The sequence below is a fragment of the Bufo bufo genome, chromosome 8 (assembly GCF_905171765.1).
Source record: "Bufo bufo chromosome 8, aBufBuf1.1, whole genome shotgun sequence".
NCBI lineage: Eukaryota > Metazoa > Chordata > Amphibia > Anura > Bufonidae > Bufo > Bufo bufo.
Genome location: NC_053396.1, coordinates 186,012,307 through 186,033,331, shown reverse-complemented (window position 1 = coordinate 186,033,331; position 21,025 = coordinate 186,012,307).

Sequence of the window (21,025 nt, the reverse complement as noted above, 5' to 3'; positions counted from 1 at the left end):
GCACTGTAGTATAATAATGGCTGGTTAAGGCCGGTATACATGTCTATTCTGCACAAGGTTCGGACAAGTCCTGTGGAATCCATGCCTGTTTTATTTTAATGAACGTGAGCTTGTCCACATTGGCTGTGGACAGGAAGCTGCGCTTATCTGTGATAACGCCCCCTGCTGTGCTAAACACACGTTCAGGAAATACACTGGCTGCAAGGCAGGCCAGCACCTCCAAGGCGAAAAGGGCAAGCTAAGGCCATGTGCCCAATTTGGAGACCCAGAATTTGAAGGGGGCAGACCCGTCATTCAGTACGTGTAGGCATGTGCACGCATACTGCTCCACCATGTTGGTGAAATGCTGCCTCCTGCTAAGACGTTCCATATCAGCTGGTGGTGCTGGTTGTTGTGGCGTGCTGCGTTGGCGACCTCTTCCTCCTCCTCTGCCTTCACCTTGTGCTTCCACTGTGCCCCTGCAGTCTGGTGGGAATGCAACCAGCAGCGCGTCTACCAGCGTGAGCATCTTACGATCATGCTCCAGTGACGGAATTAAGGACGGTACGTTGTCCTTGCAATGAGGATCCAGCAGCGTGGCCACCCAGTAATCAGCACAAGTTAGAATGTGGGCAACTCGGCGGTCATTGCGGAGACACTACAGCATGTAATCTCTCATGTGTGCCAGGCTGCCCAGAGGCAACGAAAAGTTGTCCTCTGTGGGAGGTGTATCGTCTGTGTCCTCTGTATCCCTCCAGCCACCCACCAGTGATGGCCATGAGCTGGTCTGGGTGCCACCCTGCTGTGAACAAGGTTCCTCCTCCTCCATCTCCTCATCCTCCACCTCATCATCCTCCAGAACTGTGCCCTGGCTGGACAATTGTGTACCTGGCGTTTGTGGGTGCAGGAACCCACCCTCAGAGCCACTTGTGAATGACTGGCCGGAAACCCTATGAAATGATCCCTCTTACTCCTCCTCCTCCTCTTGTGCCACATCCTCTACCATCATCGCCAGAAGCGTTTTTTCAAGGAGGCATAGAAGTGGGATAGTAACGCTGAGAACGGCGTTATCGGCACTGGCCATGTTGGTGGAGTACTCGAAACAGCGCAACAAGAAACACAGGTCTCACATGGAGGCCCAGTCATTGGTGGTGAAGTGGTGCTGTTCCGCAGAGCGACTCACCCGTGCGTGCTGCAGATGAAACTCCACTATCGCCTGCTGCTGCTCGCACAGTCTGACCAGCATGTGCAAGGTGGAGTTCCACCTTGTTGGCATGTCGCATATGAGGCGGTGAGCGGGAAGGCCGAAGTTACGCTGCAGCGCTGACAGGTGAGCAGCAGCAGGGTGAGAACGCCGAAAGCGCGCACAGACGGCCCGCACTTTATGCAGCAGCTCTGACATATCGGGGAAAGTTTTAAGAAATCTCTGCACCACTAAATTCAGTACATGCGTCAGGCAAGGGATGCGTGTCAAACCGGCTAGTCCCAGAGCTGCTATGAGTAGAGTTGAGCGGACACCTGGATGTTCGGTTTCGACGGGTTCGGCCGAACTTCACAAAAAAGTTTGAGTTCGGGACCCGAACTTGACCCCGAAACCGAACCCCATTGAAGTCAATGGGGACCCAAACTTTTGTGCACTAAAATGGCTGTAAAAATGTCATGGAAAGGGCTAGAGGGCTGCAAACGGCATAAAAATGTGGTTAAGAGCATGGCAAGTGCTCTGCAAACAAATGTGGATAGGGAAATGACTTTAAATAACATAAAATACATAAAAATAAAAAATAATAATCTTGATCTAGGAGGACCAGGTCCATATGGAGTAGGAGGTTGAGGAGTCGGTGGATGTGGCGTTGGAGGAGGAGGTAGCCTACACTGCTTTTTGGTTTTACATTTTATTTTTAAAATTAGGGTACATTCCAAATCATTGGGAAATATAACCTGTGATAACCTGCTCCAGTCATGCTAAACAAACACATGTTCAGACAATACACTGGCTGCAGGGCAGGCCAGCACCTCCAAGGATTAAAGGGCAAGCTCAGGCCATGTGCCCAATTTGGAGACCCAGAAGTTGCAGGGGCTGACCCCTGTCAGTCAGTTCGTGTAGGCGTGTGCACTCTTACTGCCCCACCAGGTCGCACGTCCCCGTGATGTTCACGATCCAATTTGATATCTGCTCTATCAACTTTCAATGTTCTTTTATGCGCATACCATGGTGATCAAGGGTGGCGGGGAATCAGGGTTCCAGGCCAGAGAGGGATCGTGAGAAAGAGAGACCACATCCAAGGGAGGATTATTTTTTTCAAATTTAAAATTATAGAGTTGAAATATGGGAGAAATTATTAAAGCATAAAAGTGTGACAACTTTTCAAAGTTTAAGCATTGAATGAAAGGATGTGGCGCGCATTAATTACTGAATAATTTATTAAATTTTATTCCCTGTTACCTATGCATAGCAAGTCTTTATTCACGTCTAAAATTGTATAATGTCAACCCAACAATATAACAGAAAAATTATAAAAATGTATTAAGCTGTCAACTAGGTAGAGGAGGGGTATATTACACCCAAAAATTGGTGAATTTCACCAAAAGATGTAACTGACAATTATTATTTTTTTAAACCTGTCTACTAGGTATAGCAGTGGTACATCACACCCAAAAATTGGTGAATTTCACCAGAATATGTAACGGACAATTTTTTATTTTTTTTTAACAGTCTACTAGGTATAGCAGTGGTAGTATACACACAAAAATTGGTGAATTTTACCCAAAAATGTAAATGACAATTTTTTTTTTGTTTAGCCTATCTACTAGGTATAGCAGTGGTACTATACACCCAAAAATTTGTTAATTTTACCAGAAAATGTAACTGACAATTTTTTTTTTATTTTTTTTTACGGTCTAATAGGTATCGCAGTGGTACTATACACACCAAAATTGGTTAATTTCACCCGAAAATGTAAATGCCAATTTTTTTTTTTTTTAACCAGCCTACTAGGTATAGCAGTGGTACTATACACCCAAAAATTGGTGAATTTCACCCGAAAATGTAAATGACATTTTTTTTTTGTTTAACCCCTTAAGGACGCAGGGCGTACCGGTACGCCCTATTTCCCGAGTCCTTAAGGACTCAGGGCGTACTGGTACGTCCTAACTTTAAATCGGGATTCCGGCGCCGCGGGGGTTAGGCCTAGTTCACACGAACGTTTTTTTTGCGGGTGTACGGGCCGTTTTTTTGTGTTCCGTATACGGTCCGTATACGGAAATATTCATTTCAATGGTTCCGCAAAAAAAACGGAATGTGTTCCGTATGCATTCCGTTTCCGTATTTCCGTTTTTCCGTTCCATTGAAAGATAGAGCTTGTCCTATATTTGGCCGTAAATCACGGGTCGTGGCTCCATTCAAGTCAATGGGTCCGCAAAAAAAACGGAACACATACGGAAATGCATCCGTATGTCTTCCATTTCCGTTCCGTTTTTTCTGAGCCATCTATTGAAAATGCTATGGCCAGCCCAATTTTTTCTATGTAATTACTGTATACTGTATATGCCATACGGAAAAACGGAACGGAAAAACGGAAAGGAAACACAACGGAACTCAAAATGGAACAACGGATCCGTGAAAAACGGACCGCAAAAAACTATAAAAGCCATACGTTCGTGTGAACTAGGCCTTAATCGGAACGGGATGCCGGCTGAAATCATTCAGCCGGCATCCTGTAACAACGCGGGGGGGGTCATTTGACCCCCCCGTATCGGCGATCGCAGAAAACCGCAGGTGAATTCAGACCTGCGGTTTTCTGCGTTTCCGGTCCATTCGGGTCTCCAGTGACCCGATGAACCGGAAAAAGACTGCGATCGGTGGCGTAATTATACACCACCAATCACAGTCCGTGCATTTGGAGAGGCGGTGCTGGCCCTGGTGCTGAACGCCGCTGTCCAGGGTGCTGATTGGTGCAGGGGAGAGAGGCGCGAGATTCAAACTTCCTGCGCTCCTCTCTCCCCTCCTCTTCCTGTTCTGCACGAGCACCCGGCAGCACCGTCCAGCACCAGCTCCTGCGCCCCCCTAATCGCCATCCATCACCCTCCTGCACCCATCGCCATCCAGGTAGGTTAGGGTCAGTGAGGGAGAGGCACCGTTAGGCAGTGAAAGAAGGGAAAAGTTAGTTTAGGAAAAAAAAAGAACTTTTATCTAAAACTTTCTGTGTTCCATCTTTCAGACCACAGACCCCCCCCTGCCACTTGCGTGCGCTGACTGGCCGGCACACTTTAGCGTCCGTCCACTGTTAGCGCATTGCCCGCCCCATTTTTGTTGCCTGGACTTTTTAGTACGCGAACACCCGTTGCCCCCACACACACGCACATATAATAAAGGTTTCCACACACGCACATACACACGCACACGCACACACACATCCATGGATGTTCTCGGCCGAGGAGGCATACGCCCAGATTGCCTCCGACTCCGAGAGCCCCAGTGAGGATGAGGATGAACCCACATTCCTTTTGTCATCCGCATCCTCCTCATCATCATCGGATGACGATGAGCCACCAAGGCGGCGGAGACGCCGCCAGGCGGAGCCAGGGGCCCCACATGCTAGGGATCCTGTGGCCCACCCAAGTACGAGCCGCCCTGGGGTTCGTACTGGTTTCCCGGCCCACCAAATAAGCCCACCGGAGCCCCCTGCCGATGAACTTAGTTGGTGTCCCCCAGTGGACTTTGAGCCAGAGATTTCGGATTTTGCTGGCAATCCTAGAATCCAGATTCCCACAGTGGGGTTTACTGAAATTGACTTTTTTAGTTTTTTTTCAGTAACCCACTGGTGAATCTGATGGTGGAGCAGACGAATCTGTACGCCCAACAGTTTGTCGCTCAAAACCCGGGCTCATTTTTGGCTAGACCCGGTGGCTGGACGCCGGTCAGTGCAGCCGAGATGAGGACATTTTGGGGCCTCGTGCTGCATATGGGTCTAGTCCAAAAACCCAGTGTCAGGCAATACTGGAGTGGGGACGTCCTATACCAGACCCCACTGTACAGTATGGTCATGACACGTCCCCGGTTTGAGGCCATCTGGAAATGTCTGCATTAATCCGATAATGCAGCATGTCCCCCCCGAGGTGATACTGCCCATGACCGTCTGTATAATATACGGCCGGTCATCGATCACTTTGGGGCCAAATTCATGGAGGCCTATGTACCTGGAAGGGAGGTCGCGGTTGATGAGTCTCTCGTTGCGTTCAAGGGGAGACTCAGCTTCCGGCAATATATTCCCACAAAGCGGGCGAGGTATGGCGTGAAGCTATACCTCAGGGTACACTTACAAATTTCGTGTGTACGAGGGGCGAGATTCCCGTATTCAACCCCCAGAATTTCCCCCCACTCTGGGTGTTAGCGGGAAACTCGTGTGGGACCTTATGTACCCACTGCTGGATAACGGTTACCACTTGTACGTGGATAACTTTTATACCAGCATTCCCTTGTTCAGGTCCCTTGCCGCCAGATCCACGTTCGCTTGTGGGACCGTGCGGAAAAATCAACGCGGCCTCCCTGCCTACCCCCTCCAGGTACCTATCCCCAGGGGTGAGACCCGTGCCCTTACCAGTGGAAACCTGTTGCTGGTCAGGTAAAAGGACAAGAGGGATGTCCTTATGCTGTCCACAATCCACGGTAACAGCACCACCCCTGTCCCTGTGCGAGGTACCGCGGCAATGGTCCTCAAGCCCGATTGTGTCGACTACAATCGGTATATGGGAGGAGTTGATTTCTCTGATCAAGTTCTCAAGCCATATAACGCCATGCGCAAAACCCAGGCATGGTACAAAAAAGTTGCGGTCTACTTGGTGCAGGTTGCCATATACAACTCTTTTGTACTATCGCGAAGCGCTGGCAGCACAGGGACATTCCTCCAGTTCTATGAGGCAGTCCTCAAGGCCCTGATCTTTTCGGACCGGGAAAGAGCAGGCCGGAGTACCTCGGGAACTGGAGGCGCCCGGATCGTCCCTGGCCAACACTTTCCAGGTGTGGTCCCCCATACTGGAAAGAAGGGACGAACCAAAAAAAAGTGCAGAGTGTGTCGCAGGAGGGGGATACAGAAGGACACCACCACTCAGTGCGACACGTGCCCCGATCATCCGGGCCTCTGCGTTATCGATTGCTTCAGGGAGTATCACACTTCCATGGAGTACTACATTTTTATAATCCCCAACAGTCCACTAGAGAACATAAAAAACTATGGCTCTCAGACTTTGGAGACACGGAAACAATTTTTTTTTTCACCAAAAAATATTAGTTTTAGTGCAGGCATCCTCAAACTGCGGCCCTTCAGATGTTGTAAAACTATAACTCCCAGCATGCCCAGAAAACCTACAGCCATCAGAAGGGCATGGTGGGAATTGTAGTTTTACAACATCTGGAGGGCCGCCGTTTTAGGATGCCTGCTTAGTGTCTCCAAAGTCTGAGAGCCATACATATTGGGCATCGTCGCGTGCGTAAAAGTCGTCGCTATAAAAATAACTTTTGACCAAACCCCTCGGATGAACAGTGTAAAAATATAAAATAAAAACGGTGCCAAAACACCCATTTTTGGGCAAAATTTCCATTTGAATCCTTTTTTCCGGTAATAAAGCAAGGGTTAACAGCTAAACAAAACTAAATATTTATTGCCCTGATTCTGTAGTTTGCAGAAACACCCCATATGTGGTCGTAAATGGCTATATAGCCGCACGGCAGGGCATAGAACGAAGGGAACTCCATATGGTTTCTGGAAGGCAGATTTTGATGGACTGTTCTTTTTTTGACACCATGTCCCATTAGAAGCCCCCCCTGATGTAGCCTAGACTAGAAACTACAAAAAAGTGACCCCATCTAAGAAACTACACCCCTCAAGGTATTCAAAAGTTACTTTACAAACTATGTTAACCCTTTAGGTGTTCCACAAAACTAAATAGCGAATGTAGAAGCAATTTTTGAATTTAAATTTTTTGTTACCTTGCCTCAAAAAAAGAGTAATGTAGAGCAACCAAAAATCATATTTACCCCTAAAATAGTCCCAAAACAACAACCACCTTATCCCGTAGTCTCCTAGATGGGGTCACTTTTATGGAGTTTCTACTCTAGGGGTGCATCAGGGGGCATGAAAGGGTACATGGTGTAAATAAACCAGTCCAGCAAAATCTGCCTTCCAAAAACCATATGACGTTCCCCTTCTTCAATTTTGAAATTGTTTCTCCATCTGCCAATAACTCTTGTGGAGCACCTAAAGGGTTAACAAAGTTTGTAAACCCAGTTTTGAATACCTTGAGGGGTGTACTTTCTTAGATGGAGTCACTTTTTTGAAATTTCTATTCTAGGGGTGGAACAGGGGGCTTCAACTGGGACATGGTATAAACAAAACCAGTCCTGCAAAATCTGCCTTCCAAAACCCATATGGCGTTCCCCTTCTTCTATGTCCTCCCGTTTGGCCAAACAGTAGTTTACGACCACATATGGGGTGTTTTTGTAAACTACAGAATCAGGGCAACCCATATTGAGTTTTGTTTGGCATTTAACCCTTGTTTTACTCCTGGAAAAAAAAATATTATATTGGAAAATTTTCCAAAAAATAGAAATTTCAAAATTGTTTCTCCATCTGCCATTAACTCTTGTGGAACACCTAAAGGGTTAACAAAGTTTTTAAACCCAGTTTTGAATACCTTGAGGGGTATACTTTCTTAGATGGAGTCACTTTTTTAAAATTTCTATTCTAGGGGTGCAACAGGGGGCTGCAAATGGGACATGGTATAAACAAAACCAGTCCTGCAAAATCTGCCTTGCAAAACCCATATGGTGTTCCCCTCCTTCTATGTCCTCCCGTTTGGCCAAACAGTAGTTTACGACCACATATGGGGTGTTTCTGCAAACTACAGAATCAGGGCAACCCATTTTGAGTTTTGTTTGGCTGTTAACCCTTGTTTTTTTCCAGGAAAAAATTGATTATATTGGAAAAATTTTCAAAATATCTAAATTCATAAAATTTATGTCCATTTGCCATGAAGTCTTGTGGAAGACCTAAAGGGTTAACAAAGTTTGTAAAAAGTTTTGAAAACCTTGAGGGGTGTTTGGGTGGTTTCTATTATGTAAGCCTCACAAAGTGACTTCAAACCTGAACTGGTCCATAAAAAGTGGGATTTTGAAGATTTCTGAAAAGTTGCAAAATTTGCTTCTAAACTTCTAAGCCTTGTAACATCCCCAAAAAATAAAATATCATTCCCAAAATGCTACAAACATGAAGTAGACATATGGGGAATGTAACGTCATCACAATTTTTGGGGTTATTACTGTGTATTACAGAAGTAGAGAAACAGAAACTTTGAACTTTGCTAATTTTTCAAAAAGTACAATATGTGACGAAAAAACAGTCTCAGAACGGCCTGGGTAAGTCAAAGCGTTTTAAAGTTATCAGCACTTAAAGGGACACTAGTCAGATTTTCAAAAAATGGCCAAGTCCTTAAGGTGAAATAGGGCTGAGTCCTTAAGGGGTTAACCTGTCTACTAGGTATAGCAGTGGTACTATACACCCAACAATTTGTTAATTTTACCAGAAAATTTAACTGACAATTTTTTTTTTTAACGGTCTACTAGGTTTAGCAGTGGTACTATACACACCAAAATTGGTGAATTTCACCAATTTTGAAAAATTCTTTTTTTTAACCGGCCTACTAGGTTCTGCACTGGTACTATACGCCCAAAAATTGGTTAATTTCACCTGAAAATTTAAATGACAATTTTTTATTTTTTTTTAAACCTGTCTACTTGGTATAGCAGTGGTACTATACACCCAAAAATTGCTGAATTTCACCAGAAAATGTAACTGACAAAGTAGTGAAATGATATAAAATAAAATACGTACAAATAAAAAAAAAAAATTTGATTTATGAGGTGGAGTTCTATATGGTGTAGGAGTTTGAGTAGGCGGTGGACGTAGCAGTGTAGGTGGAAGCGGCGGTGGAGGAGGACGAGGTAGCCAACACAGGTTTTTGGTTTTAATTTTATTTTAAAAAATTAGGGTACACTCCAAAAGAGTGTGAAATATCCAAAATACAAGAATGAGCAATTGCGCTGCAGTATAACAATGGCTGGTTAGTGCCGGTATACATGTCTATTCTGCACAAGGTACGGACAAGTCCTGAGGGATCCATACCTGGTTCATTTTAATGAACGTGAGCTTGTCCACATTGGCTGTGGACAGGCGGCTGCGCTTGTCTGTGATGATGCCCCCTGCCGTGCTAAACACACGTTCAGATAATACACTGGCTGCAGGGCAAGCTCAGGCCATGTGCCCAATTTGGATACCCAGAAGTTGAAGGGGGCAGACCCGTCATTCAGTACGTGTAGGCGTGTGCACACATACTGCTCCACCATGTTTGTGAAGTGCTGCCTCCTGATAAGACGTTCCATATCAGCTGATGGTGTTGGTTGTTGTGGCGTGCTGACAAAGCTTTTCCACATTTCGGCCATGCTAACCCTGCCTTCTGAGGTGCTGGCGGTGCCCCAGCTGCGTTGGCCACCTCTTCCTCGTCCTCTGCCTTCGCCTTGTGCTTCCACTGTGCCTCCGCTGTCAAGTGGGAATGCCACCAGCAGCGCGTCTACCAGCATGCGCTAGTACACGCGCATCTTGCGATCACGCTCCAGTGACGGAATTAAGGACGGTACGTTGTCCTTGTAACGGGGATCCAGCAGCGTAGCCACCCAGTAATCAGCACAAGTTAGAATGTGGGCAACTCAGCGGTCGTTGCGGAGACACTGCAGCATGTAATCGCTCATGTGTGCCAGGCTGCCCAGAGGCAACGAAAAAGCTGTCCTCTGTGGGTGGTGTATCGTCTGTGTCCTCTGTATCCCCCCAGCCACGCACCAGTGATGGCCATGAGCTGGTCTGGGTGCCACCCTGCTGTTAACATGTTTCCTCCTCCTCCATCTTCTCCTCCTCATCCCCCACCTCGTCATCCTCCAGAAATGTACCCTGGCTGGACAATTGTGTACCTGGCATTTGTGGTTGCAGGAACCCACTCTCGGAGCCACTTGGGAATGATTGGCCCGAAACCCTACTAAATAATCCCTCTTCCTCCTCCTTCTCCTGTGCCACATCCACTTCCATCATCGCCAGGAGCATTTTTTCAAGGAGTCATAGAAGTGGGATAGTAACGCTGAGAACGGCGTCATCGCCACTGGCCATGTTGGTGGAGTACTCGAAACAGCGCAACAGGGCACACAGGTCTTGCATGGAGGCCCAGTCATTGGTGGTGAAGTGGTGCTGTTCTGCCGAGTGACTCACCCGTGCGTGCTGCAGCTGAAACTCCACTATGGCCTACTGCTGCTCGCACAGTCTGGCCAGCATATGCAAGGTGGAGTTCCACCTTGTGGGCACGTCGCATATAAGGCGGTGAGCGGGAAGGCCGAAGTTACGCTGCAGCGCTGACAGGCGAGCAGCAGGAGGGTGAGAACGCCGAAAGCGCGCACAGACGGCCCACACTTTATGCAGCAGCTCTGACATATCGGGGTAATTTTTAAGGAATCTCTGCACCACCAAATTCAGCACATGCGCCAGGCAAGGGATGTGCGTCAAACCGGCTAGTCCCAGAGCTGCTACGAGATTTTGCCTGTTATCGCACACTACAAGGCCAGGCTTGAGGCTGACTGGCATAAACCACTCATCGGTCTGTTGTTCAAGGCCCATCCACAGCTCCTGCGCGGTGTGGGGTTTCTCCCTCAAACAGATACGTTTTAAAACTGCCTGTCGTTTACCCCTGGCTGTGCTGAAGTTGGTGGTGAAGGTGTTACGCTGACCGGATGAGGAGCTGATAGAGGATGAGGAAGCAGAGTAGGAGGAGGAAGCTACAGGAGGCAAACTGAAGCGCCCTGCAATCCTCGGTGGTGGAAGGACATGCGCCAAACTGCTATCCGCCTCAGGCCCAGCCGCCACTGCATTTACCCAGGGTGCTGTTATGGAGAAATAACGGCCCTGACCGTGCTTACTGGTCCACGTATCCATAGTCAGGTGCACCTTGCCACAGATGGCATTGCGCAGTGCACACCTGATTTTGTCCCCTATTTGGTTGTCCAAGGAAGGGATGGCTCGCCTTGAAAAGTAGTGGCGGCTGGGCCGACGTACTGTGGGACTGCCACCGCCATAAGGCCTTTAAAACTATCCGTCTCCAACAGACGGAATGACAGCATTTCAAAGGCCAGTCATATAGAAATGCTGCCATTCAGGGCTAGGGATCGCGGGTGGGTAGGGGGTACTTCCTCTTCATCCCCAGCGTTTGGGAGATGGAGAGCTGAACGCTTCTGTGGGACATTGTGGAGATGCTTGGTGACCCAGATGGTGGTGTTGCAGGCAGATCCTCTGTTTGCAGGGTGGCAGGTGGCACTGTCACTCCAGAGGTGGATGAAGAGGCCGAGACTGCAGCAGAAGAGGAAGCAGGAGGAGCCAGAGACCTTTCTTGGTTTTTGAGGTGTCTACTCCACTGCAGCTCGTGCTTTGCACTTAGATTCCTGGACATGCAGGTTGTGCTCAAGTTGAGAACGTTTATGCCTCACTTCAGGCTCTGATTGCACAGCGTGCAAACCACTCGTGTCTGTCGTCAGCACATTGTCTGAAGAACTGCCACGCCAGGGATCTCTTTGGAGCTGGCTTTGGTGTGCTCGGTCCCTTGCTGCGGTGGGCAGTAGCAGGCGTACTGTCTAGGGGACGGCCGCTCCGCTTTTGTACCCTGCTCCCTCTTCTGCTGTGCTGGTGGCTCTGTGCGACCACCGCCTCTTCCTCCGAACTACACAGGTCACTCGCATGACCTTGACTCCATGTGGGGTCGAGGACCTCATCGTCCTCCACATCCTCTTCCACCCAGTCTTCACCCCTGCCCTCCTTGTCGGTCTGCACACTTTGGAAAGCCCCAGCAGTTGGCATCTGTGTTTTGTCATCATCCGAGACGTGCTGCGATGGTCCTCCTATGTACTCATCTTGAAACATAAGTGGTTGAGCATCGGTGCACTCAATCTCTTCCACTTCTGGGGCAGGGATAGGTGGATGGCCCTGGGAAACCCTGCTAACAGAGTCATCAAAAAGCAGAAGAGACTGCTGCATGACTTGGGGCTCAAACTGCTTGGCTGATTTGCAAGGGGGTGAGGTGAAAGACTGATGGACATCGGCTGCAGGTGCCAACCCTGATCTTTCAGCAGGAGACTCGGTGGGAGACAATATGAAGGAACTAGAGGCACTGTCAGCAACCCAATCTACTATCGCCTGTACTTGTTCTGGACTCACCATTCGTAGAGCCGCATTAGGCCCGACCAAATACCGCTGCAGGTTCTGTCACCTACTCGCACCTGAGAAAGGGGTTTCACTTGTGCGTGTAGCTGGCACAGATCGACCATGTCCTCTCCCTGCAACAGGAGCTCCACCAGCAGCACCACGACCTGGGCCACGTCCCTTATTTGACGCTCTCATATTTCTCAAATTTAGGATCTTGCCCTAAATGGGTGTTTTATTAATAGCAGAATAGAACCACAGTATGTAAAGGGTATATATCACACGTACAGATGCAAACTGGGCAGCAATTAAATTTTTTTGCCAAAAATAAGTGTTTTTATAATTGCAGAATAGAACCACAATATCTAAAGTGTGTATCTCACACATACAGATCTAGACTAGGCCACAATTTAAGTTTTTTGCCCAAAATGGATGTTTTTCAAATAAAAGAATAGAACCACAGTAAGTAAAGGGTGTATATCACACGTACAGATCCAGACTAGGCCGCAATTAACCACTTCAACCCCGGGCCTGTTTTCACCTTCCTGCCCAGGCCATTTTTTTTAAATCTGACATGTGTGACTTTATGTGGTAATAACTTTAAAATACTTTTACTTATACAGGCCATTCTGAGATTGTTTTCTCGTCATATATCGTACTTCGTGACACTGGTGAAATGGAGTCCAAAAATGTTTTTTTTATTTATAAAAAAAGACCAAATTTACCAAAAATTTAGAAAAATTAGCAAATTTCCAAATTTCACGTTCTCTACTTTTATAATAGATAGTAATACCTCCAAAAATAGTAATTACTTTACATTCCCCATAAGTCTACTTTATGTTTGGATCATTTTGAAAATGACATTTTATATTTTTGGGATGTTAGAAGGCTTAGAAGTTTAGAAGCAAATCTTAACATTTTTAACAATATTTCCAAAACCCAAATTTTTCAGGATCAGTTCAGTTATGAAGTCACTTTCTGGGGCTTACATATTAGAAACCACCCATAAATCACCCCATTTGAGAAACTACACCCCTCAAGGTATTCAAAACTGATTTTACAAACTTTGTGAACACTTTAGGTGTTCCACAAGAGTGAATGGCAAATGGAGATAAAATTTCAGAATTTCACTTTTTTGGCAGATTTTTCATTTTAATCCATTTGTTCCAGTAGCAAAACAAGGGTTAACAGTGAAACAAAACTCAAAATCTATTACCCTGAATCTGGGGTTTACAGAAACACCCCATGTGTGCTCAAAAACTGATGTATGGTCGCACAGCAGGCTTCATAGTGGAAGGAGCATCATATGGCTTTTGGAGAGTGGATTTAGCTGGAATGGTAATTGGGAGCTATGTCTCATGTGAAGACACTCTGAGGTGCCCCAAAAGTGGAAACCGCCAAAAAGTCACCCCATTCTGGAAACTACACCCCTTTAAGGAATATTTCAAGGTGTGTAGTGAGCACTTTGACCCATCGGGCGTTTCACAGAATTAGGAAACGCTTGGCTGTGAAAATGAAAAATTGAATTCTTTTCCATAAAAAGTGGCTTTACACCCACATTTTTCACTTTCACAAGGGGTAACAGGACAAAATGCACTCCACATTTTGTTACCTATTTCCGCCCGAATACGCCAACACCCAATATGTGCTCATAAAATGATGTATGGGTGCATGGCAGGGTCCAAAAGGGAAGTAGCGCCATAGGGCTTTTGGAGGACAGATTTTGCAGGATTGACTTTTGGGAGCTATGTCGCATATAATGACACCCTGAGGTACCCCTACAGTTGAAATCTCCAAAAAGTGACCCCATTCTGGAAACTACACCCTTCAAGGAATATTTCAAGATGTGTAGTGAGAACTTTGTCCTCAAAAGGTAAAACATGGAATTGGCTGTGAAAATGAAAAATTACAATTCTTTCAAGAAAAATGGACTTTAGCCCCAAATATTTCCATTTCAAAATGGGGAACTGGAGAAAATGTACCCCATAATTTATTGCCCAGTTTCTTCTGATTAGAGCAATACCCCATATGTGCTTGTATACTGCTAAATGGGCGTACCACAGGGGTCAGAAGGAAAGGAGCAACAAATGGCTTCTGGGAGGCAGATTTCACCGAAATAATTCACAGGCGCCATCTTGCAATTGAACACACTACGAGGTACCCCTAGAGTGGAAATCCCCAAAAAGTGACCCCATTCTGGAAACAACACCACTCACGGAATATTCCAAGGTGTGTAGTGAGCACTTTGACCCATTGAGCGTTTCACAGAATTAGGAAACGCTTGGTTGTGAAAATGAAAAATTACTATTTTTTTCTGAAAAAGTAGCTTTACACACACATTTTTCACTTTCACAAGGGGTAGCAGGACAAAATGCACCACACATTTTGTTCCCCATTTCCCCCCGAATACGCCAACACCCAATATGTGCATATAAAATAATGTATGGGTGCATGGCAGGGTCCAAAAGGGAAGTAGCGCCATAGGGCTTTTGGAGGACAGATTTTGCAGGATTGGCTTTTGGGAACTATGTCGCATATAAAGACACCCTGAGGTACCCCTACAGTTGAAATCCCCAAAAAGTGACCCCATTCTGGAAACTACACCCCTTTAAGGAATATTTCAAGGTGTGTAGTGAGCACTTTGACCCATCGGGCGTTTCACAGAATTAGAAAACGCTTAGCTGTGAAAATGAAAATTTTTAATTTTCTCCATAAAAAGTTGCTTTACACCGACATTTTTCACTTTCACAAGGGGTAACAGGACAAAATGCACCAAACATTTTGTTCCCCATTTCCTCCCGAATACGCCAACACCCAATATGTGCTCATAAAATGATGTATGGGTGCATGGCAGGGTCCAAAAGGGAAGTAGCAGCATAGGGCTTTTGGAGGACAGATTTTGCAGGATTGACTTTTGGGAGCTATGTCGCATATAAAGACACCCTGAGGTACCCCTACAGTTGAAATCCCCAAAAAGTTACCCCATTCTGGAAACTACACCCTTCAATGAATATTTTAAGATGTGTAGTGAAAACTTTGTCCTCAAAGGTAAAACATGGAATTGGCAGTGAAAATGAAAAATTATAAATTTTTCAAGAAAAAGGGACTTTCAAAAGGGGGAACTGGAGAAAATGTACCCCCTTATTTATTGCCTAGTTTCTCCTGATTAGAGCAACACCCCATATGTGCTTGTATACTGCTATATGGGCGTACCACAGGGGTCAGAAGGAAAGGAGCACCAAATGGCTTCTGGAAGGCAGATTTCACCGAAATAATTCACAGGCGCCATTTTGCAATTGAAGACACCCTGAGGTAACCCTAGAGTGGAAACCCCCAAAAAGTGACCCAATTCTGGAAACAACACCCCTCAAGGAATATTCCAAGGTGTGTAGTGAGCACTTTGACCCATCGAGCGTTTCACAGAATTAGGAAACGCTTGAAAATGAAAAATTATATTAAAACTATTAAAACTGTTATATTAGGGCTTTTGGAGGACAGATTTTGCAGTATTGGCTTTTGGGAACTATGTCGCATATAAAGACACCCTGAGGTACCCTTAGAGTGGAAATCCACAAAAACTGACCCCATTGCGGAAACTACACCCCTCAAAGAATATTTCAAGGTGTGTAGTGAGCACTTAGACCCATCGGGCATTTCACAGAATTAGGAAACGCTTGGCTGTGAAAATAAAAAAATGACAATTTTTTCCAGAAAAAGTAGCTTTACACCCACATTTTTCACTTTCACAAGGGGTAGCAGGACAAAATGCACCCCACATTTTGTTCCCCATTTCCCCCCGAATACGCCAACACCCAATATGTGCTCATAAAATGATGTATGGACGCATGGCAGGGTTCTAGATTCAAACAGCTAAATATGGATTTTGCTGACCTGAATTGGTAGACATGGATTTTAGTTGCCATGTCACATTTAAAAAATGTCCAGAGGTCCCCAGAAATGAAAAATTCCAAAAAGTGACACCATTTCGGAAAGAGCACCCCCGTACGAACATTTTAAGTGGTGGAAAGGGTACTTTTTACCAAACAGGTTTCTCACAGAAGTCAGAATTACTTGAGACAAGCATTTCATAGCACACATTTGTAAAAATTACTAGCAGACCCCAATTTTTCACTTTTACAAGGGGTTAAAGGAGAAAATGCACCCCAGTATATGTTCCCCATTTTCTCCCCATTTTGCAAACACCCCATATGTGCTCATAGCCTGCTGTATTGGCGCAGAGCAGGCCGCTACAGGCAAAGTACAATTTGCAGGTCTGAATTGGCAGACATGGATTTTAGCTGCCATGTCGCATTTAAAAAATTTCCAGAGATCCCCAGAAGTGACCCCATTTTGAAAAAAGCACCCCCGTACGGACATTTTAAGTGGTGAAAAGGGTACATTTTACCAAACAGGTGTCTCACAGAAGGCAGAAATACTAGAGAGAGGATTTCAAAGCACACATTTGTAAAAATGAAAAAGTACTAGCAGACCCCAATTTTTCACTTTTACAAGGGGTTAAAGGAGAAAATGCACCCCAGTATATGTTCCCCTTTTTCCCCCTATTTTGTAAACACCCCGTATGTGCTCGTAGCCTGCTGTATTGGCGCACAGTAGGCCACTACAGGCAAAGTGCAAAATATGTTTTTTGCAGGCCTGAATTGGCAGACATGGATTTTAGCTGCCATGTCGCATTTAAAAAATTTCCAGAGGTCCCCAGAAATGAAAAACCCCAAGAAGTGACCCCATTTTGGAAAGAGCACCCCCGTACGGACATTTTAAGTGGTGGAAAGGGTAGTTTTTACCAAACAGGTGTCTCACAGAAAAGATTATGTAGTGGTTGTTGGAAAGTGGGTATGCAAGTGAGGTGGACTAAATCAGAGATATGGAAATATTACAGGGAGCATAAAGGATGAAATTAAAAATTCATGGATGAGTGGTAGGTTCGGAAGCATTCTTTCATGCAGAGGCCAGGTTTATCAGGGCAGGGGTCGCACTGATAAATGGTGTCCTTTCGTATTCCCCTTTTGTAACAAACCCGACATCTTTTTTGGGTCTTTCCCCTCTTTGCTATTTGTGGGACTTCACCAGGGAAATGCTGTCCTAGTACAACACGGGCACCATGACCTCCTGAAGTACTCGGGCCCTCCCCTTCCTGACTTTGGAAAATTAGGGCCTTGATTACCGCCTCTTGGAACTGTCTGGCCTGCAGTTCTATGTAAAATGTATGCATTGTACATTGCCATCTGTACAATATATAAGGCAAGCTTTTTGTACCACACCTTAGTTTTATGCATGGCACTGTAGGGCTTCAGAACTTGATCGGACAGATCAACCCCTCCCATGTGTCTGTTGTAATCAAGGATGCAGTCAGGCTTGTTGACAGGGGTAGTGGTACCTCGCACTTGGGCAGGAGATCTGGTGTTTGTGTGAATGGTGGTTAGTACAAGGACATCCCTCTTGTCCTTGTACTTAACCGCCAGCATGTTCTCATTGAGGAGAGCCTTACGGTCACCTTTTCAGAGTAGTTGCCCTACCAGGGATCTAGGGATCCCTCTCAGATTTTTTCGCACTGTGCCGCAAGCCACAGTACCTTGGGTTTTTAGGGACATGAATAGGGGTATGCTGGTGTAATAGTTATCTACATAGAGGTGATAACCATTATCCAGCAGTGGGTGCAGTAAGTCCCACACAATCTTGCCAGTAACTCCTAGGATGGGGGGGCATTCAGGGGGTTGTATCCGGGAATCTTTCCCCTCATAAACCCGGAACCTGTAGGTGTACCCAGAGGTACTCTCGCACAGCTTGTACAAGTGCCCTGGGGTGAACACCTCTGTAAATTTTGAGTTAAGGTGCTCCAGAAGGGGTCTTATTTTGAATAGACGGTCAAAATTTGGGTCATTTGGGGGGGGGGGGGGGGGGATGCACTGTGCATTATCATTGTAATGTAGGAATTTCAAAATGGATTCAAATCTTGAGCGGGACATGGCCATATTGTAAATTGGAGTGTGGTACAAGACATCTGAACTGCAATATTATCTCATTTCATTTTTTTTTTTTACAAGGCCCATATGCAGCAACAGCCCCCAAAACTTCATAATGTCTGCTGCATTTACAGGGATCCAACCTAGGGGTCTAGCATATGAGGATGTTGGGTTTTGAGAAATAAACTGCTGGGCGTACAAATTTGTTTGGGTCACGATCAAATTTATGAGATCGTCAGAGAAATAGATTTTGAAAAAAATCTATTTCTGTGAAGCCTGTGCAGTCAATCTGGATTCCAGAGTTTCCCACAAACTCTGGAATTTGGGGCTCATAATCCTCAGGCGGTGTGGCCCATAGGGGATCACTGGGGGGGGGGGGGGCTACTTCATCTCTACTGGGGCGTCTCCTTGAGGGTCCCTCATCACCGGATGACGATGATGATGGAGTTGAGGAGTAGAGGAATGTGGCATCCTCTTCTCCCTCACTTGCAGACTCCATTTCAGAGGCAAGAATGGCATATGCCTCTTCAGCGGAGTACATTCTCTGGGATGAATTGGACATTTTTATTTTTATTGGTGTATGTAAATTAAAAAGTGTCAGGGGGGTGTATGTAGTGATTTAACACGTGAGGGGACTTGTAATGAATTAATTAAAATAAAATTTATGATAAAGAAAAAAAGAGAAAGAAAGAAAAGAGAAAAAGATAAGTGAAATAATTAGATAAAAATTTAGAAAAATGGCTTAAAAAAAAAAAAAAAAAAGCACTAAACCTGAGCAGACGCAGTCAGTACTGATCGGCGCTCAGCAGGCTCAGGACCCACGCACGTGTGTGGGTTAAAAAATCTAAACTAGTACTAACTAAAATTGACATATATACAGTCCTGATCAAAAGTTTAAGACCACTTGAAAAATGGCAAAAAATCATATTCAGCATGACTGGATCTTAACAAGGTTCCAGGCTGGATCTTAACAAGGTTCCAAGTAGAGCTTTAACATGCAACAAGAAGAAATGGGAGTGAGACAAAACATTTTTTGAACATTCAATTTAATGAAAACAACGAATAAACTGAAACAGGCTGTTTTTCAGCTGATCAAAAGTTTAGGACCACACCTCCCAAAAAAAACTAAACCCCCCAAAACAGAAATCCAACTTCCAAACATGAACTCAGTAATGAGTAGCTCCTCCGTTATTGTTTATCACTTCAAAAATTAGTTTAGGCATGCTTGATGCAAGCGTTTCCATGAGGTGAGTGGGAACATTTCTCCAAGTGGTGAAGACGGCTGCACGAAGGCCATCTACTGTCTGGAACTGTTGTCCATTTTTGTAAACTTCCCTTGCCATCCATCCCCAAAGGTTCTCAATTGGATTTAGATCAGGGGAACACGCAGGATGGGCCAAAAGAGTGATGTTATTCTCCTGGAAGAAGTCCCTTGTCCTGCGGGCATTGTGTACTGTAGCGTTGTCCTGTTGAAAAACCCAGTCGTTACCACACAGACGAGGGCCCTCAGTCATGAGGAATGCTCTCTGCAACATCTGGACATAGCCAGCGGCCGTTTGACGCCCCTGCACTTCCTGAAGATCCATTGTTCCACTGAAGGAAAAAGCACCCCAGACCATGTTTTTGAAGCCCTTCAGTCTCAGATGCTGTCTGATGGTTATGGGGCTGCAGTCAGAACCAGTAAGGGCCTTAATTTGAGTCGAGGATCGTCCAGTGTCTTGACAGACAGTCAATTGGATCCTCCGGCTCAGTGCTGATGAATTTTTTTTGGGGTCTTCCACTTGACTTTTTTGTTCCATAACCCTCAGGATCATTTAAGAAATTCCAAATGACTGTCTTAGGCCTAGTTCACACTAACGTGTGTGATCCGTGGCCGTATTGCGGGCCGCAATACACGGCCACAGTTCCGTGTGCATTCTGCATCACAGATGCGGACCCATTCACTTCAATGGGTCCGCAAATCCGGATTTGCGGAACGACCGCACGGAACGGGACCCCTCGGAAGCACTGCGGAGTGCTCTGTGGGGTTGCGCCCTGTACTTCCGTTCCGCAAAAAGATAGAACAGGTCCTATCCTTTTTGCGGAACGGGCAGATCGCGGACCCATTAAAGTGAATGGGTCCGCGATCCGATGCGGCTGACCCACGGCCGGCGATCGTGCATTGCGAGCCGCAGCACGGGCACGGGTCACACACGTTCATGTGAACTAGGCCTTACTGCCTCCCACCTCAGCAGCGATGGCGCGCTGTGAGAGACCCTGCTTATGCAGTTCAACAACACGACCATGATCAAAAAGGGAGAGGTTTTTTTGCCTTTGCCATCACAACGTGTGACTACCTGACAGAAAATGACAATGAATCCACATCTTTGCACAGATTTGGCCTTTTAAAAGGCATGTGGTCCTAAAATTTGGATCAGCTGAAAAATAGCCTGTTTCAGTTAGATCGTTATTTTCAATTAGACTAGAAAAAGAAAAGAAAAAAGCAGCACACATTAAACGCGGGTGCAATTCCTTGTGGGGGCCTGTGACCAAGGTCCCAAATGTAAAAAGCAGAAAAAAGGCAGCACTCCAGATTAGTGATGAAAAAAGTGGATGGTTTATTCACCCATCTAGCAGCAACGTTTCTGCTCTCTCATTGGAGCCTTTGTCTAGCTGAATAACATGTGCATAGTGACATACATAAATAGTGCAAGCAATTTACAAAATCAAAATCCATGATTAAGTAATAAAGTGCAAATGTATCAAAGTATAACAATGTTAAAAACAAAATTCATCTGTGGCCAT